The following is a 19,591-nucleotide window of genomic DNA, read 5'->3' as shown; positions in this document are numbered from 1 at the left end:
AAATGATGCTAACAGTAATGTAGTGATAGTTGCTAATCAAGTCAGTGATGCTTACAGTAATGTAGTAAGTGTTTCGAATAACCTCTAAGTGATGCTGACAGTCATGTAGTAAGAGTTGCTACGAACCTCAAAATAATGCGACAGTAATGTGATAAAAGTTGCTACGAACCTCAAAATATTGCGACAGTGATGTCGGAAGAATTGCTCATGAACTTTAAATGATGCTAACAGTAATGGAGTGAAAGTTTCGAATAACCTCAAAGTGATGCTGACAGTCTTGTAGTCAGAGTTGCTACGAACCTCAAAATAATGCGACAGTGATGTCGGAAGAATTGTTAAAGATCTCAAAATGATGCGACAGTGATGTAGTGGTAGTTGCTAATCAAGTCAGTGATGCTTACAGTAATGTATTAAGTGTTTCGAACAACCTCAAAGTGATGCTGACAGTCATGCAGTATGATTTGCTACGAACCTCAAAATAATGCTACAGTGATGTCGGATAAATTGCTAATTAACTCAAAATGATGCTAAAAGTAATGTAGTGATAGTTGCTAAAAAAACTCAAAGTGATGCTGACAGTAATGTAGTAAAAGTTGCTACGAACCTCAAAATAATGCGACAGTGATGTCAGAAGAATTGCTCAAGATCTCAAAATAATGCGACAGCGATGTAGTAAGAATTGCTAATGAACTCAAAATGATGCTAACAGTAATGGAGTGAAAGTTTCCAATAACCTCAAAGTGATGCTGACAGTCATGTAGTAAGAGTTGCTACGAACCTCAAAATAATGCGACAGTAATGTAGTAAAAGTTTCTACGAATCTCAAAATATTGCGACGGTGATGTTGGAACAATTGCTAATGATGTGAAAATGATGCGACAGTGATGTAGTAGAAGTTGCTACGAACCTCAAAATATTGTGACAGTGATGTCGGAAGAATTGCTAATGAACTCAAGATGATGCTAACAGTAATGTAGTGATAGTTGCTAAGAAACTCAGTGATGCTTAAAGTAATGTAGAAAGAGTTTCGAACAACCTCAAAGTGATGCTGACAGTAATGTAGTAAGAGTTGCTACGAACCTCAAAATAATGTGACAGTGATGTAAGAAGAATTGCAAATGATCTCAAAATGATGTGACAGTGATGTAGTAAGAATTGCTCATGAACTCAAAATGATGCTAACAGTAATGGAGGGAAACTTTCGAATAACCTCAAAGTGATGCTGACAGTCATGTAGTAAGAGTTGCTACGAACCTCAAAATATTGCGACAGTGATGTCGGAAGAAATGCTAATGAACTCAAAATGATGCTAACAGTAATGTAGTGAAAGTTGCTCATCAACTCAGTGATGCTTACAGCAATGTAGTAAATGTTTCGAATAACCTCAAAGTGATGCTTACAGTCATGTAGTAATTGTTGCTACGAACCTCACAATATTGCGACAGTGATGTCAGAGGAATTGCTAATGAACTCAAGATGATGCTAACAGTAATGTAGTGATACTTGCTAATCAACTCAGTGATGCTTACAGTAATGTAGTAAGTGTTTCGAATAACCTCAAAGTGATGCTTACAGTCATGTAGTAAGTGTTGCTACAAACCTCAAAATAATGCGACAGTAATGTAGTAAAAGTTGCTACGAACCTCAAAATAATGCGACAGTAATGTAGTAAAAGTTTCTACGAACCTCAAAATAATGCGACAGTAATGTAGTAAAAGTTGCTACGGACCTCAAAATATTGCGACAGTGATGTCGGAAGAATTGCTAATGAACTCAAGATGATGCTAACAGTAATGTAGTGATAGTTGCTAAGAAACTCAGTGATGCTGACAGTAATGTAGTAAGAGTTTCGAACAACCTCAAAGTGATGCTGACAGTCATTTAGTTAGAGTTGCTAATGAACTCAGTTCAGTGATACAGTGATTTCGTGAGAATTGCTCAAAAACTCAAAATGATGCTAACAGTAATGTAGTGATTGTTGCTAATAAACTCAAAGTGATGCTGACAGTAATGTAGTAAGAGTTGCTAGGAACCTTAAAATAATGCAACACTAATGTAGTAAAAGTGCTACGAACCTCTAAATATTGTGACAGTGATGTCGGAAGAATTGCTAATGAAGTCAAAATGATGATAACAGTAATGTAGTGATAGTTGCTAATCAAGTCAGTGATGCTTACAGTAATGTAGTTAGTGTTTCGAACAACCTCAAAGTGATGGTGACAGTCATGTAGTAAGAGTTGCTACGAACCTCAAAACAATGCGACAGTGATGTCAGAAGAATTGCTAAAGATCTTAAAATGATGCGACAGTGATGGAGTGAACGTTTCGAAAAACCTCAAAGTGATGCTGACAGTCTTGTACTAAGAGTTGCAACGAACCTCAAAATAATGCGACAGTGATGTCGGAAGAATTGCTAATGAACTCAAGATGATGCTAACAGCAATGTCGTGATAGTTGCTAAGAAACTCAGTGATGCTTACAGTAATGTAGTAAGAGTTTCGAACAACCTCAAAGTGATGCTGACAGTCATTTAGTAAGAGTTGCTAATGAACTCAATTTAATGCTACAGTGATGTCGTGAGAATTGCTCATGAACTCAAAATGATGCTAACAGTAATGTAGTGATAGTTGCTAATAAACTCAAAGTGATGCTGAAAGTAATGTAGTAAAAGTTGCTACGAACCTCAAAATATTGCGACAGTGATGTCGGAAGAATTGCTAATGAACTCAAAATGATGCTAACAGTAATGTAGTGATTGTTGCTAATCAACTCAGTGATGCTTAAAGTAATGTAGGAAGAGTTTCGAACAACCTCAAAGTGATGCTGACTGTCATTTAGTAAGAGTTGCTAATGAACTAAATTCAATGCTACAGTGATGTCGTGAGAATTGCTCATAAACTCAAAATGATGCGACAGTGATGTAGTAAGAATTGCTAATGAACTCAAAATGATGCTAACAGTAATGGAGTGAAACTTTCGAATAACCTCAAAGTGATGCTGACAGTCATGTAGTAAGAGTTGCTACGAACCTCAAAATAATGTGACAGTAATGTAGTAAAAGTTGCTACGAACCTAAAAAAAATGCGACAGTTATGTAGGAAAAGTTGCTACGAACCTCAAAATATTGCGAAAGTGATATCGGAACAAATGCTAATGAACTCAAAATGATGCTAACAGTAATGTAGTGATAGTTGCTAATCAACTCAGTGATGCTTACAGTATTGTAGTAAGTGTTTCGAATAACCTCAAAGTGATGCTTACAGTCATGTAGTAAGTGTTGCTACAAACCTCAAAATAATGCGAAAGTAATGTAGTAAAAGTTGCTACGAACCTCAAAATATTGCGACAGTGATGTCGGAAGAATTGCTAATGAGCTCAAGATGAAACTAACAGTAATGTAGTGATAGTTGCAAAGAAACTCAGTGATGCTTACAGTAATGTAGTAAGTGTTTCGAACAACCTCAAAGTGATGCTGACAGTCATTTAGTAAGAGTTGCTAATGAACTCAATTCAATGCTACAGTGATGTCGTGAGAATTGCTCATAAACTCAAAATGATGCTAACAGTAATGTAGTGAAAGTTGGTAATAAACTCAAAGTGATGCTGACAGTAATGTAGTAAGAGTTGCTAATGAACTCAGTTCAATGCGACAGTGATTTCGTGAGAATTGCTCAACAACTCAAAATGATGCTAACAGTGATGTAGTGATAGTTGCTAATAAACTCAAAGTGATGCTGACAGTAATGTAGTAAGAGTTGCTAGGAACCTTAAAATAATGCAACAATAATGTAGTAGGAGTTGCTACGGACCTCAAAATAATGTGACAGTGATGTCGGAAGAATTGCTAATGATGTCAAAATGATGCGACAGTGATGTAGTAAAAGTTGCTACGAACCTCAAAATATTGTGACAGTGATGTCGGAAGAATTGCTAATGAACTCAAGATGATGCTAACAGTAATGTAGTGATAGTTGCTAAGAAACTCAGTGATGCTTAAAGTAATGTAGTAAGAGTTTCGAACAACCTCAAAGTGATGCTGACAGTAATTTAGTAAGAGTTGCTAATGAACTCAATTTAATGCTACAGTGATGTCGTGAGAATTGCTAATGAACTCAAAATGATGCTAATAGCAATGTAGTGATAGTTGCTAATAAACTCAAAGTGATGCTGACAGTAATGTAGTAAAAGTTGCTACGAACCTCAAAATAATGCGACAGTAATGAAGTAAAAGTTTCTACGAACCTCAAAATAATGCGACAGTAATGTAGTAAAAGTTGCTACGAACCTCAAAAAAATTGCGACAGTGATGACGGAAGAAATGCTAATGAACTCAAAATGATGCTAACAGTAATGTAGTGAAAGTTGCTCATCAACTCAGTGATGCTTACAGCAATGTAGTAAGTCTTTCGAATAACCTCAAAGTGATGCTTACAGTCATGTAGTAAGAGTTGCTACGAACCTCAAAATATTGCGACAGTGATGTCGGAAGAATTGCTAATGAACTCAAGATGATGCTAACAGTAATGTAGTGATAGTTGCTAATCAACTCAGTGATGCTTACAGTAATGTAGGAAGTGTTTCGAATAACCTCAAAGTGATGCTTACAGTCATGTAGTAAGTGTTGCTACAAACCTCAAAATAATGCAACAGTAATGTAGTAAAAGTTGCTACGAACCTCAAAATAATGCGACAGTAATGTAGTAAAAGTTGCTACGAACCTCAAAATAATGCGACAGTAATGTAGTAAAAGTTGCTACGAACCTCAAAATATTGCGACAGTGATGTCGGAAGAATTGCTAATGAACTCAAGATGATGCTAACAGTTATGTAGTGATAGTTGCTAAGAAACTCAGTGATGCTTACAGTAATGTAGTAAGAGTTTCGAACAACCTCAAAGTGATGCTGACAGTCATTTAGTTAGAGTTGCTAATGAACTCAGTTCAGTGCTACAGTGATTTCGTGAGAATTGCTCAAAAACTCAAATATGCTAACAGTAATGTAGTGATAGTTGCTAATAAACTCAAAGTGATGGTGACAGTAATGTAGTAAGAGTTGCTAGGAACCTTAAAATAATGCAACAACAATTTAGTAAAAGTTGCTACGAACCTCAAAACAATGTAACAGTGATGTCGGAAGAATTGCTAATGATGTCAAAATGATGCAACAGTGATGTCGTAAGAATTGCTAATGAAGTCAAAATGATGATAACAGTAATGTAGTGATAGTTGCTAATCAAGTCAGTGATGCTTACAGTAATGTAGTTAGTGTTTCGAACAACCTCAAAGTGATGGTGACAGTCATGTAGTAAGAGTTGCTACGAACCTCAAAACAATGCGACAGTGATGTCAGAAGAATTGCTAAAGATCTTAAAATGATGCGACAGTGATGGAGTGAACGTTTCGAATAACCTCAAAGTGATGCTGACAGTCTTGTACAAAGAGTTGCAACGAACCTCAAAATAATACGACAGTGATGTCGGAAGAATTGCTAATGAACTCAAGATGATGCTAACAGTAATGTAGCGATAGTTGCTAATCAACTCAGTCATGCTTACAGTCATGTAGTAAGTGTTTTGAATAACCTCAAAGTGATGCTTACAGTCACGTAGTAAGAGTTGCTACGAACCTCAAAATAATGCGAAAGTAATGTTGTAAAAGTTGCTAAGAACCTCAAAATATTGCGACAGTGATGTCGGAAGAATCGCTAATGAACTCAAGATGATGCCAACAGTAATGTTGTGAAAGTTGCTAAGAAACACAGTGATGCTTACAGTAATGTAGTAAGTGTTTTGAATAACCTCAAAGTGATGCTTACAGTCATGTAGTAAGAGTTGCTACGAACCTCAAAATAATGCGAAAGTAATGAAGTAAAAGTTGCTAAGAACCTCAAAATATTGCGCCAGTGATGTCGGAAGAATCGCTAATGATCTCAAGATGATGCTAACAGTAATGTAGTGATAGTTGCTAAGAAACTCAGTGATGCTTACAGTAATGTAGTAAGAGTTTCGAACAACATCAAAGTGATGCTGACAGTCATTTAGTAAGAGTTGCTAATGAACTCAATTCAATGCTAAAGTGATGTCGTAAGAATTGCTCATGAACTCAAAATGATGCGAACAGTAATGTAGTGATAGTTGCTAATAAACTCAAAGTGATGCTGACAGTCATGTAGTAAGAGTTGCTACGAACCTTAAAATAATGCAACAATAATGTAGTAAGAGTTGCTAATGAACTCAATTCAATGCTACAGTGATGTCGTGAGAATTGCTCATGAACTCAAAATGATGCTAACAGTAATGTAGTGATAGTTGCTAATAAACTCAAAGTGATGCTGACAGTAATGTAGTAAGAGTTGCTACGAACCTTAAAATAATGCAACAATAATGTAGTAAGAGTTGCTACGAACCTCAAAATATTGCGACAGTGATGTCGGAAGAATTGCTCATGAACTCAAGATGATGCTAACAGTAATGGAGTGAAACTTCCGAATAACCTCAAAGTGATGCTGACAGTAATGTAGTAAGAGTTGCTACGAACCTCAAAATAATGTGACGGTGATGTCAGAAGAATTGCGAATGATCTCAAAATGATGCGACAGTGATTTAGTAACAATTGCTAATGAAATCAAAATGATGCTAAAAGTAATGGAGTGAACGTTCCGAATAACCTCAAAGTGATGCTGACAGTCATGTAGTAAGAGTTGCTACGAACCTTAAAATAATGCAACAATAATGTAGTAAGAGTTGCTACGAACCTCAAAATATTGCGACAGTGATGTCGGAAGAACTGCTAATGATCTCAAAATGATGTGAAAGTGATGTAGTAAGAATTGCTAATGAACTCAAAATGATGCTAACAGTAATGGAGTGAAAGTTTCGAATAACCTCAAAGTGATGCTGACAGTCATGTAGTAAGTGTTGCTACGAACCTCAACATAATGCGACAGTAATGTAGTAAAATTTGCTACGAACCTCAAAATATTGCGAGAGTGATGTCGGAAGTATTGCTAATGAACTCAAAATGATGCTAAAAGTAATGGAGTGAAACTTTCGAATAACGTCAAAATGATGCTGACAGTCATGGAGTAAGTGTTGCTACAAACCTCAAAATAATGCGACAGTAATGTAGTAAAAGTTGCTACGAACCTCAAAATATTGCGACAGTGATATCGGAAGAATTGCGAATGAACTTAAAATGATGCTAACAGTGATGTAGTGATAGTTGCTAATCAACTCAGTGATGCTTACAGTAATGTCGTAAGAGTTTCGAACAACCTCAAAGTGATGGTGACAGTCATGTAGTAACAGTTGCTACGAACCTCAAAATAATGCGACAGTGATGTCGGAAGAATTGCTAAAGATCTCAAAGTGATGCGACAGTGATTTAGAAAGAAGTGCTCATGAACTCAAAATGATGCTAACAGTAATGGAGTTAACGTTTCGAATAACCTCAAAGTGATGCTGACAGTCTTGGACAAAGAGTTGCTACGAACCTCAAAATAATGCGACAGTGATGTCGGAAGAATTGCTAATGATCTCAAAATGATGCGACAGTGATGTAGTAAGAATTGCTAATGAACTAAAAATGATGCTAACAATAATGGAGTGAAACTTTCGAATAACGTCAAAATGATGCTGACAGTCATGGAGTAAGTGTTGCTACAAACCTCAAAATAATGCGACAGTAATGTAGTAAAAGTTGCTACGAACCTCAAAATATTGCGACAGTGATGTCTGAAGAATTGCTAATAAACTCAAGATGATGCAAACAGTGATGTAGTGATAGTTGCTAAGAAACTCAGTGATGCTTACAGTAATGTAGTAAGAGTTTCGAACAACCTCCAAGTGATGCTGACAGTCATTTAGTAAGAGTTGCTCATGAACTCAATTCAGTGCTACAGTGATGTCGTGAGAATTGCTCATTAACTCAAAATGATGCTAACAGTAATGTAGTGATAGTTGCTAATAAACTCAAAGTGAAGGTGACAATAATGTAGTAAGACTTGCTTCGGTCCTTAAAATAATGCAACAATAATGCAGTAAGAGTTGCTACGAACCTCAAAATAATGTGATAGTAATGTCGTAAAAGTTGCTACGAACCTCAAAATATTGCGACAGTGATGTCGGAAGAACTGCGAATGATCTAAAAATGATGTGAAAGTGATGTAGTAAGAATTGCTAATAAACTCAAAATGATACTAACAGTAATGGAGTGAAAGTTTCGAATAACCTCAAAGTGATGCTGACAGTCATGTAGTAAGAGTTGCTACGAACCTCAAAATATTGCGACAGTGATGTCGAAAGAATTGCTAATGAACTCAAAATGATGCTAAAAGTAATGTAGTGATAGTTGCATATCAAGTCAGTGATGCTTACAGTAATGTAGTAAGTGTTTCGAATAACCTCAAAGTGATGCTGACAGTCATGTAGTAAGTGTTGCTACGAACCTCAAAATAATGCGACAGTAATGGAGTAAAAGTTGCTACGAACCTCAAAATATTGCGACAGTGATGTCGGAAGAATTGCTAATGAACTTAAAATGATGCTAACAGTAATGTAGTGATAGTTGCTAATCAACTCAGTGATGCTTACAGTAATGTAATAAGAGTTTCGAACAACCTCAAAGTGATTGTGACAGTCTTGTACTAAGAGTTGCTACGAACCTCAAAATAAGGTGACAGTGATGTCGGAAGAATTGCTAATGATCTCAAAATGATGCGACAGTGATGTAGTAAGAATTGCTAATGAACTCAAAATGATGCTAACTTTAATGGAGTGAAACTTTCGAATAACCTCAAAGTGATGCTGACAGTCATGTAGTAAGTGTTGCTACAAACCTCAAAAAAATGTGAAAGTAATGTAGTAAAAGTTGCTACGAACCTCAAAATATTGCGACAGTGATGTCGGAAGAATCGCTAATGAACTCAAGATGATGCTAACAGTAATGTAGTGAAAGTTGCTAAGAAACTCAGTGATGCTTACAGTAATGTAGTAAGAGTTTCGAACAACCTCAAAGTGATGCTGACAGTCATTTAGTAAGAGTTGCTAATGAACTCAATTCAATGCTAAAGTGATGTCGTAAGAATTGCTCATGAACTCAAAATGATGCGAACAGTAATGTAGTGATAGTTGCTAATAAACTCAAAGTGATGCTGACAGTAATGTAGTAAGAGTTGCTACGAACCTTAAAATAATGCAACAATAATGTAGTAAGAGTTGCTAATGAACTCAATTCAATGCTACAGTGATGTCGTGAGAATTGCTCATGAACTCAAAATGATGCGAACAGTAATGTAGTGATAGTTGCTAATAAACTCAAAGTGATGCTGACAGTCATGTAGTAAGAGTTGCTACGAACCTCAAAATAATGTGACGGTGATGTCAGAAGAATTGCTAATGATCTCAAAATGATGCGACAGTGATTTAGTAACAATTGCTAATGAAATCAAAATGATGCTAAAAGTAATGGAGTGAACGTTCCGAATAACCTCAAAGTGATGCTGACAGTCATGTACTAAGAGTTGCTACGAACCTCAAAATAATGCGACAGTAATGTAGTAAAAGTTGCTATGAACCTCAAAATATTGCGACAGTGATGTCGGAAGAATTGCTAATGAACTAAAGATGATGCTAACAGTAATGTAGTGATAGTTGCTAATCAACTCAGTGATGCTAACAGTAATGTAGTAAGTGTTTCGAAGAACCTCAAAGTGATGCTGACAGTCATGTAGTAAGAGTTGCTAAGAACCTCAAAATATTGCACGGGAATGTAGTAAAAGTTGCTACGAACCTCAAAATATTGCGACAGTGATGTCGGAAGAATTGCTCATGAACTTAAAATGATGCTAACAGTAATGTAGTGATAGTTGCTCATCAACTCAGTGATGCTTACAGTAATGTAGTAAGTGTTTCGAACAACCTCAAAGTGATGCTGAAAGTCATTTAGTAAGAGTTGCTAATGAACTCAATTCAACGCTACAGTGATGTCGTGAGAATTGCTCATTAACTCAAAATGATGCTAACAGTAATGTAGTGATAGTTGCTAATCAACTCAGTGATGCTTACAGTAATGTAGTAAGTGTTTCGAATAACCTCAAAGTGATGCTGACAGTCATGTAGTAAGAGTTGCTACGAACCTCAAAATAATGCGACAGTGATGTCGGAAGAATTGCTAATGATCTCAAAATGATGCGACAGTGACGTAGTAAGAATTGCTAATGAACTCAAAATGATGCTAACAGTAATGGAGTGAAAGTTTCGAATAACCTCAAAGTGATGCTGACAGTCATGTCGTAAGTGTTTCTACAAACCTCAAAAAAATGGGACAGTAATGTAGTAAAAGTTGCTACGAACCTCAAAATATTGCGACAGTGATGTCTGAAGAATTGCTAATAAACTCAAGATGATGCTAATGTAGCGGTTCTTGTACTTCACTTGCGTTGTGTATTTAAGGACGAGGTAGTCTGTTTCACCGTTGGCACACTCGCCGTTTATTTCTCGTCTGGACTGACCTGGCATGGAGATTTAACACACAGTCAGTCCAGTTCGCCCGTTCACACACACACACACATACACGGCCCGGAGGCAGCGAGGTCCGACTGTTCATACAATCCACAAATGAACATAAAATAACACAATGCGTACCTGGCATGGAGATTTAACACACAGTCAGTCCAGTTCGCCCGTTCACACACACACACATACACGGCTGCAAGAAGTAAAATGAAAAAAAGTGCAGGTTAGCTAACACGTGTAACTCTAGCCATTTGTAAACAAAAATAAAAGAAAAACACAGTCAGCTTTTTATAAAAAAAAGGACAGGCCCGACTGTACGGGAGCTTTATGATTCAAAATATAACTTAAACCACTCCTTCATATTAAAATAAAGTAATTAATATAAAACAAAGACAGAGCTCATAAGTCATACACCTACCCCGGAGGCAGCGAGGTCCGACTGTTGCTACCCCCCCGGGGTGCACGACCCTAAACCACAGGGGGTGCTGCCTTTAATTGCAGTAGGAAACCCCAGTTCCCGTGTTTTGTGAATGTGTTTTAAATGGCAAGTGGGATCACAACTCTTAACTTCGTTACACTAACAGTAATGTAGTGATAGTTGCTAAGAAACTCAGTGATGCTTACAGTAATGTAGGAAGTGTTTCAAACAACCTCAAAGTGATGCTGACAGTCATTTAGTAAGAGTTGGTAATGAACTCAATTTAATGCTACAGTGATGACGTGAGAATTGCTCATGAACTCAAGATGATGCTAACAGTAATGTAGTGATAGTTGCTAATAAACTCAAAGTGATGCTGACAGTAATGTAGTAAGAGTTGCTACGAACCTTAAAATAATGCAACAATAATGTAGTAAGAGTTGCTACGAACCTCAAAATAATGCGACAGTGATGTCGGAAGAATTGCTAAAGATCTCAAAGTGATGCGACAGTGATTTAGAAAGAAGTGCTCATGAACTCAAAATGATGCTAACAGTAATGGAGTGAACGTTTCGAATAACCTCAAAGTGATGCTGACAGTCTTGTACAAAGAGTTGCTACGAACCTCAAAATAATGCGACAGTGATGTCGGAAGAATTGCTAATGATCTCAAAATGATGCGACAGTGATGTAGTAAGAATTGCTAATGAACTCAAAATGATGCTAACAGTAATGGAGTGAAATTTTCGAATAACGTCAAAATGATGCTGACAGTCATGGAGTAAGTGTTGCTACAAACCTCAAAATAATGCGACAGTAATGTAGTAAAAGTTGCTACGAACCTCAAAATATTGCGACAGTGATGTCTGAAGAATTGCTAATAAACTCAAGATGATGCAAACAGTAATGTAGTGATAGTTCCTTAGAAACTCAGTGATGCTTACAGTAATGTAGTAAGAGTTTCGAACAACCTCAAAGTGATGGTGACAGTCATGTAGTAAGAGTTGCTACGGACCTCAAAATAATGCGGCAGTGATGTAAGAAGAATTGCTAATGAACTCAAAATGATGCGACAGTGATTAAGTAAGAATTGCTCATGAACTCAAAATGATGCGAACAGTAATGGAGTGAAAGTTTCGAAGAACCTGAAAGTGATGCTGACAGTCATGTTGTAAGTGTTGCTACGAACCTCAAAATGATGCAAACAGTAAAGTAGTAAGAGTTGCTTCGAACCTCAAAATAATGCGACAGTGATGTCAGAAGAATTGGTAATGAACTCAAGAAGATGCTAAAAATAACGTAGTGATAGTTGCTAATGAACTCAGTGATGCTTAAAGTAATGTAGTCAGAGTTTTGAACAACCTCAAAGTGATTCTGACAGTCATGTAGTAAGGGTTGCTACGGACCTTAAAAAATGCAACAGTAAAGTAGTAGGAGTTGCTTCGAACCTCAAAATAATGCGACAGTGATGTCGTAAGAATTGCTAATGAACACAAGATGATGCTAACTATAATGTGGTGATAGTTGCTAATGAACTCAGTGATGCTGACAGTAATGTAATAAGAGTTGCTACGAACCTCAAAATAATGCGACAGTGATTGGAGAAGAATTGCTAATGATCTCAAAATGATGCAACAGTGATGTAGTAAGTGTTTCGAACAACCTCAAAGTGATGCTGACGGTCATGTAGTAAGAGTAGCTACGAACCTCAAAATAATGCGACAGTGATGTAGTAAAAGTTGCTACGAACCTCAAAATATTGCGACAGTGATGTCGGATGAATTTCTAATGAACTCAAAATGATGGTAACAGTAATGTAGTGATAGTTGCTAATAACCTCGAAATGATGCTAACAGTAATGTAGTGAAAGTTGCGAATAACCTAAAAATGATGCTGAGAGTCATGTAGTAAGAGTTGCTAATAACCTTTAAATAATGCAACAGTAATGTAGTAAAAGTTGCTACGAACCTCAAAATAATGCGACAGTGATGTCAGAAGAATTGCTAATGATCTCAAAATGATGCGACAGTGATGGAGTGAAAGTTTCGAATAACCTCAGAATGATGCTGATGGTCATGTAGTAAGAGTTGCTACGAACCTCAAAATAATGCTACAGTAATGTCATAAAAGTTTCTGCGAACCTCAAAATATTGCGACAGTGATGTCGGAAGAATTGCTAATGAACTCAAAATGATGCTAACAGTAATGGAGTAAACGTTTCGAATAACCTCAAAGTGATGCTGACAGTCATGTAGTAAGAGTTGCTACGAACTTCAAAAAAATGCGACAGTGTGTCGGAAAAATTGCGAATGAACTAAAAATGATGCTAAAAGTAATGGAGTGAAAGTTGCTATTCAACTCAGTGATGCTTACAATAATGTAGTAAGAGTTGCTACGAACCTCAAAAAAAAAATGCGACAGTGATGTCGGAAGAATTGCTAATGATCTCAAAATGATGCTAACAGTAATGGAGTGAAAGTTTCGAATAACCTGAAAGTGATGCTGACAATCATGTAGTAAGTGTTGCTTCGAACCTCAAAATAATGCGACAGTGATGTCAGAAGAATTGGTAATGATCTCAAACTGATGGGACAGTGATGTCGTAAGAATTGCTAATGAACTCAAGATGATGCTAACAATAATGTAGTGATAGTTCCTAATAAACTCAGTGATGCTTACAGTAATGTAGTAAGAGTTGCTTCGAACCTCAAAATAATGCTACAGTGATGTGGTAAGAATTGCTAATGAACTCAAAATGATGCTAACAGTAATGTAGTGAAAGTTGCCAATGAACTCAAAGTGATGCTGACAGTAATGTAGTAAGAGTTGCTACGAACCTTAAAATAATGCAACAGTAATGTAGTAAGAGTTGCTACGAACCTCAAAATAATGCGACAGTGATTTTTGGAAGAATTGCTAATGAACTCAAAATGATGCTAACAGTAATGGAGTGAAAGTTTCAAGTGACCTCAAAGTGATGCTTACAGTCATGTAGTACGAGTTGCTACTAACCTCTAAATAATGCAACAGTAATGTAGTAAGAGTTGCGACGAACCTCCAAATAATGCGACAGTGATGTCGGAAGAATTGCTAATGATCTCAAAATGATGCGACAGTGATGTAGTGAAAGTTTCGAATAATCTCAAAGTGATGCTGACAGTCATGTACTAAGAGCTGCTACGAACCTCAAAATGATGCTACAGTGATGTCAGAAGAATTGCTAATGAACTCAAAATGATGCTAACAGTAATGTCGTGAAAGTTGCGAGTAACCTAAAAATGATGCTGAGAGTCATGTAGTAAGAGTTGCTAATAACCTCAAAATAATGTGACAGTGATGTCGGAAGAATTGCTAATGAACTCAAAATGATGCTCACAGTAATGTCGTGATAGTTGCCAATAACCTCGAAATGATGCTAACAGTAATGTAGTGAAAGTTGCGAGTAACCTAAAAATGATGCTGAGAGTCATGTAGTAAGAGTTGCTAATAACCTCGAAACGATGCTTACAGTGATGTAGTAAGAGTTGAAACTAGAACAAGAAACTGTCCTCTGATGGTTGGACAGGTTGGTTTGGTCCGTCCTCTCACTCATCATTAAAAGCCCTTATTCCTCATCATTCATCCAATCTGACACTCACGTCTGCAGTGGGGAATCCCCAGCAGCCCGCGGCCCACATGTGGCAGTCTCGGCCAATCACGTGGGGCCTGCAGCGGCACCGACCACCAAATGACTCGCAGGTGTCACTCTCAGCTCCAACCTCATGGCAGGCACAAGGCAGGGCGCCGTTGTTGAAGAGAGCCCAAGAGACACAGCTGAGCTGAGACAGAATGGAGACGAAGGACAGGAGGGATGACAGAGAAAAAGGAAACGTTAGCGAGACATTTTAGGAAAATTAGTTTAGTGGGGAAAAGGTTCTTAGCCAAACTTGCTAAATGGAAGGACAACAAAAAACAAAGATCTTCAAAAGAAAATTAGCACAAAATGAAACCCTGCAAGAGAAAGTAAATCAAGAACTAAATATTCTTGAGGCTCAGGTCTTTAGTTCCAATGCTTGTAAATGACATCTGAATGCATTCACAACCCAAATCTGAGCAGACAGAAGCGTCCCAGTCAGGCCCAGTTTAGTTCCTCTAGAACATTCAGGGATACAGAACAGGGACCAACTCAGGCTGAGAGACACCGACTTGACATGAAAGCTGTTGAGGCCACAGTTGCTGATGAAGTGGTCAGATTTCTCCAGTGGTTCTTGGTTCAGGGAGCTGGAGCTGGAGCTGCTCTCAGGCACCACCAGGACGTGATCCTGGAGAGACAGAAGGAAGAAGTCCAGGCCTGACAGAGGAGAAGGAGGCACAGAGTAGAAACAGCAGATACGTGTGGGGAAAGGGAGAGGGTATCAGTCCAGCAGAGGAGCAGGAAACCTACCACCACAGGGCTCTGCCTGCAGGAACCTGCAGGTGAGGAGGACCTGGTGGTCCGGCACATCCACAATGATCTGGTTTTCAGACACCGGCACGTTTCGGCAGCCGTAAGCGTGGGGACAGAAGGAGGCGTTGGCGTGGCCTGAAAGACACAAACAACCATCTCCATTTGAATGTTTCTCAAACAGCCGGAGCAGGAAAGCTAAGATGAATCAAAGATCCTCCACCCTGCCAGATCCGACCCTGGTAATGTAGACCTGCACAGGGTGGGTGGGGTGGAGCAGCTGGTGGTGGTGGAGGATGAAGACGTATCTGCCCAAAGCCTGGACACGGTGGAGTCCACCGCAGCGTTCTGAGTAGAAGGATGAGAGCGATGTTCAATGGTACATGTTTTCTTTCCTGAACCGCCGATGTTTCCAATCACGAATCTCAGTCATGAGATTTGAACATCATGGAGGAGTTCAAAAGTGTCAAACTGGGCCGGTCTCCATTTTATGAGTCCAGAGACCGAGGATAAAACTACAAGTCCCTGGTTCAGATTTGACTTGTCTGAATCCAAACACAGCAGCGTTCTTCCACCAGGCCAGATGAGTTGATCATGATAACAAGATATCTTCATGCTACTACAACACACAAACTCATCACAAGAAAAGACTTCATGGTGGAACAACAAATCTCCTCTCAATGGGAAAAACATTGAGTTGAACAATCAACTTTTCCATGATGACATGGAGAGCTTGGCAGCAGCAGCAGGCTTCCATTGGGGGCTGATATGCCAGCTCCACTTAGCCTTCTTTGGAATGGTTTCACCTGGAGTGATGCTGTTATTGAGACCTTTTATCTGGAACAACACCACCTGCATGGAGACTGAGGACTTCAACAGATGCAGATGTTGACCCAGAATAAATCTAAATATTCCAGATGTGTTAAATCAATCCAGCAGCGGTGGTGGGAGCGTCGTAAACTCACTCACTCAGCAGCCGTCAGCCTCCGTACCTGCACGGAGTCCAGCCTGATGTGGTCTCTGTTGTCTGCTCCCAGAGGTGGTCTGTCACCTCTGAACCAGGGGGCTCATCTCTCTGGTGGGAGGGCAGTGGAGGAGCTGCAGCGGAGGAGGCCAGGATGGGCTCCTGGAGGAGGAGCTCTGGCCCTCCTTCAGCACCAGCCAGTGGGAGGGAGTTTGGAAACGTGAGGGGACACAGGAGGAGCTACAGGGGGAGGGAAGGTGGATCAGAACCCTTCTAACAAGAGCGCTGAGGGGACACAGGAGGAGCTACAGGGGGAGGGAAGGTGGATCAGAACCATTCTCACAAGAGCGCTGAGGGGACACAGGAGGAGCTACAGGGGGAGGGAAGGTGGATCAGAACCGTTCTCACAAGAGCGCTGAGGGGACACAGGAGGAGCTACAGGGGGATGGAAGCTGGATCAGAACTGTTCAAACAAGAGCGCCGAGGGGACACTGGAGGAGCTACAGGGGGAAGGAAGGTGGATCAGAACCCTTCCAACAAGAGCGCTGAGGGGACACAGGAGGAGCTACAGGGGAAGGGAAGGTGGATCAGAACTGTTCTAACAAGAGCGCTGAGGGGACACAGGAGGAGCTACAGGGGAAGGGAAGGTGGATCAGAACCGTTCTAACAAGAGCGCTGAGGGGACACTGGAGGAGCTACAGGGGGAAGGAAGGTGGATCAGAACCCTTCCAACAAGAGCGCTGAGGGGACACAGGAGGAGCTACAGGGGGAGGGAAGGTGGATCCGAACCGTTCTAACAAGAGCGCTGAGGGGACACAGGAGGAGCTACAGGGGGAGGGAAGGTGGATCAGAACCGTTCTAACAAGAGCCCTGAGGGGACACAGGAGGAGCTACAGGGGGAGGGAAGGTGGATCAGAACCGTTCTAACAAGAGCGCTGAGGGGACACAGGAGGAGCTACAGGGGGAGGGAAGGTGGATCAGAACTGTTCTAACAAGAGCCTGAGGGGACACAGGAGGAGCTACAGGGGGAGGGAAGGTGGATCAGAACCGTTCTAACAAGAGCGCTGAGGGGACACAGGAGGAGCTACAGGGGGAGGGAAGGTGGATCAGAACTGTTCTAACAAGAGCCTGAGGGGACACAGGAGGAGCTACAGGGGGAGGGAAGGTGGATCAGAACCGTTCTAATGAGAGCGCTGAGGGGACACAGGAGGAGCTACAGGGGGAGGGAAGGTGGATCAGAACCGTTCTAACAAGAGCGCTGAGGGGACACAGGAGGAGCTACAGGGGGAGGGAAGGTGGATCAGAACCGTTCCAACAAGAGCACTGAGGGGACACAGGAGGAGCTACAGGGGGAGGGAAGGTGGATCAGAACCGTTCTCACAAGAGCGCTGAGAGGACACAGGAGGAGCTACAGGGGGAGGGAAGGTGGATCAGAACCATTCTCACAAGAGCGCTGAGGGGACACAGGAGGAGCTACAGGGGGAGGGAAGGTGGATCAGAACCGTTCTCACAAGAGCGCTGAGGGGACACAGGAGGAGCTACAGGGGGAGGGAAGGTGGATCAGAACCGTTCTAATGAGAGCGCTGAGGGGACACAGGAGGAGCTACAGAGGGAGGGAAGGTGGATCAGAACCGTTCTAACAAGAGCGCTGAGGGGACACAGGAGGAGCTACAGGGGGAGGGAAGGTGGATCAGAACCGTTCCAACAAGAGCGCTGAGGGGACACAGGAGGAGCTACAGGGGGAGGGAAGGTGGATCAGAACCGTTCTAACAAGAGCGCTGAGAGGACACAGGAGGAGCTACAGGGGGAGGGAAGGTGGATCAGAACCATTCTCACAAGAGCGCTGAGGGGACACAGGAGGAGCTACTGGGGGAGGGAAGGTGGATCAGAACCGTTCTCACAAGAGCGCTGAGGGGACACAGGAGGAGCTTCAGGGGGATGGAAGCTGGATCAGAACTGTTCAATTAAGAGCGCCGAGGGGACACTGGAGGAGCTACAGGGGGAAGGAAGGTGGATCAGAACCCTTCCAACAAGAGCGCTGAGGGGACACAGGAGGAGCTACAGGGGAAGGGAAGGTGGATCAGAACCGTTCTAACAAGAGTGCCGAGGGGACACTGGAGGAGCTACAGGGGGAAGGAAGGTGGATCAGAACCCTTCCAACAAGAGCGCTGAGGGGACACAGGAGGAGCTACAGGGGGAGGGAAGGTGGATCAGAACTGTTCTAACAAGAGCCTGAGGGGACACAGGAGGAGCTACAGGGGGAGGGAAGGTGGATCAGAACCGTTCTAACAAGAGCGCTGAGGGGACACAGGAGGAGCTACAGGGGGAGGGAAGGTGGATCAGAACTGTTCTAACAAGAGCCTGAGGGGACACAGGAGGAGCTACAGGGGGAGGGAAGGTGGATCAGAACCGTTCTAATGAGAGCGCTGAGGGGACACAGGAGGAGCTACAGGGGGAGGGAAGGTGGATCAGAACCGTTCTAACAAGAGCGCTGAGGGGACAGAGGAGGAGCTACAGGGGGAGGGAAGGTGGATCAGAACCGTTCCAACAAGAGCGCTGAGGGGACACAGGAGGAGCTACAGGGGGAGGGAAGGTGGATCAGAACCGTTCTAACAAGAGCGCTGAGAGGACACAGGAGGAGCTACAGGGGGAGGGAAGGTGGATCAGAACCGTTCTAACAAGAGCCCTGAGGGGACACAGGAGGAGCTACAGGGGGAGGGAAGGTGGATCGGAACCGTTCTAACAAGAGCGCTGAGGGGACAGAGGAGGAGCTACAGGGGGAGGGAAGGTGGATCAGAACCGTTCTAACAAGAGCGCTGAGGGGTCACTGGAGGAGCTACAGGGGAAGGGAAGGTGGATCAGAACCGTTCTAACAAGAGCGCTGAGGGGACACAGGAGAAGCTACAGGGGAAGGGAAGGTGGATTCAGAACCGTTCTAACAAGAGCGCCGAGGGGACACTGGAGGAGCTACAGGGGGAAGGAAGGTGGATCAGAACCCTTCCAACAAGAGCGCTGAGGGGACACAGGAGGAGCTACAGGGGGAGGGAAGGTGGATCAGAACCATTCTAAAAAGAGCGCTGAGGGGACACAGGAGGAGCTACAGGGGGAGGGAAGGTGGATCAGAACTGTTCTAACAAGAGCCTGAGGGGACACAGGAGGAGCTACAGGGGGAGGGAAGGTGGATCAGAACTGTTCTAACAAGAGCCCGAGGGGACACAGGAGGAGCTACAGGGGGAGGGAAGGTGGATCAGAACCGTTCTAACAAGAGCCCTG

The sequence above is a fragment of the Aulostomus chinensis genome, chromosome 1 (assembly GCF_037954235.1).
Source record: "Aulostomus chinensis isolate RoL2024-O1b breed Wild chromosome 1, RoL_Achi_v1.0, whole genome shotgun sequence".
In the NCBI taxonomy this organism is placed as follows: Eukaryota; Metazoa; Chordata; class Actinopteri; order Syngnathiformes; family Aulostomidae; genus Aulostomus; species Aulostomus chinensis.
Note: the sequence above shows the minus strand (reverse complement) of the source record.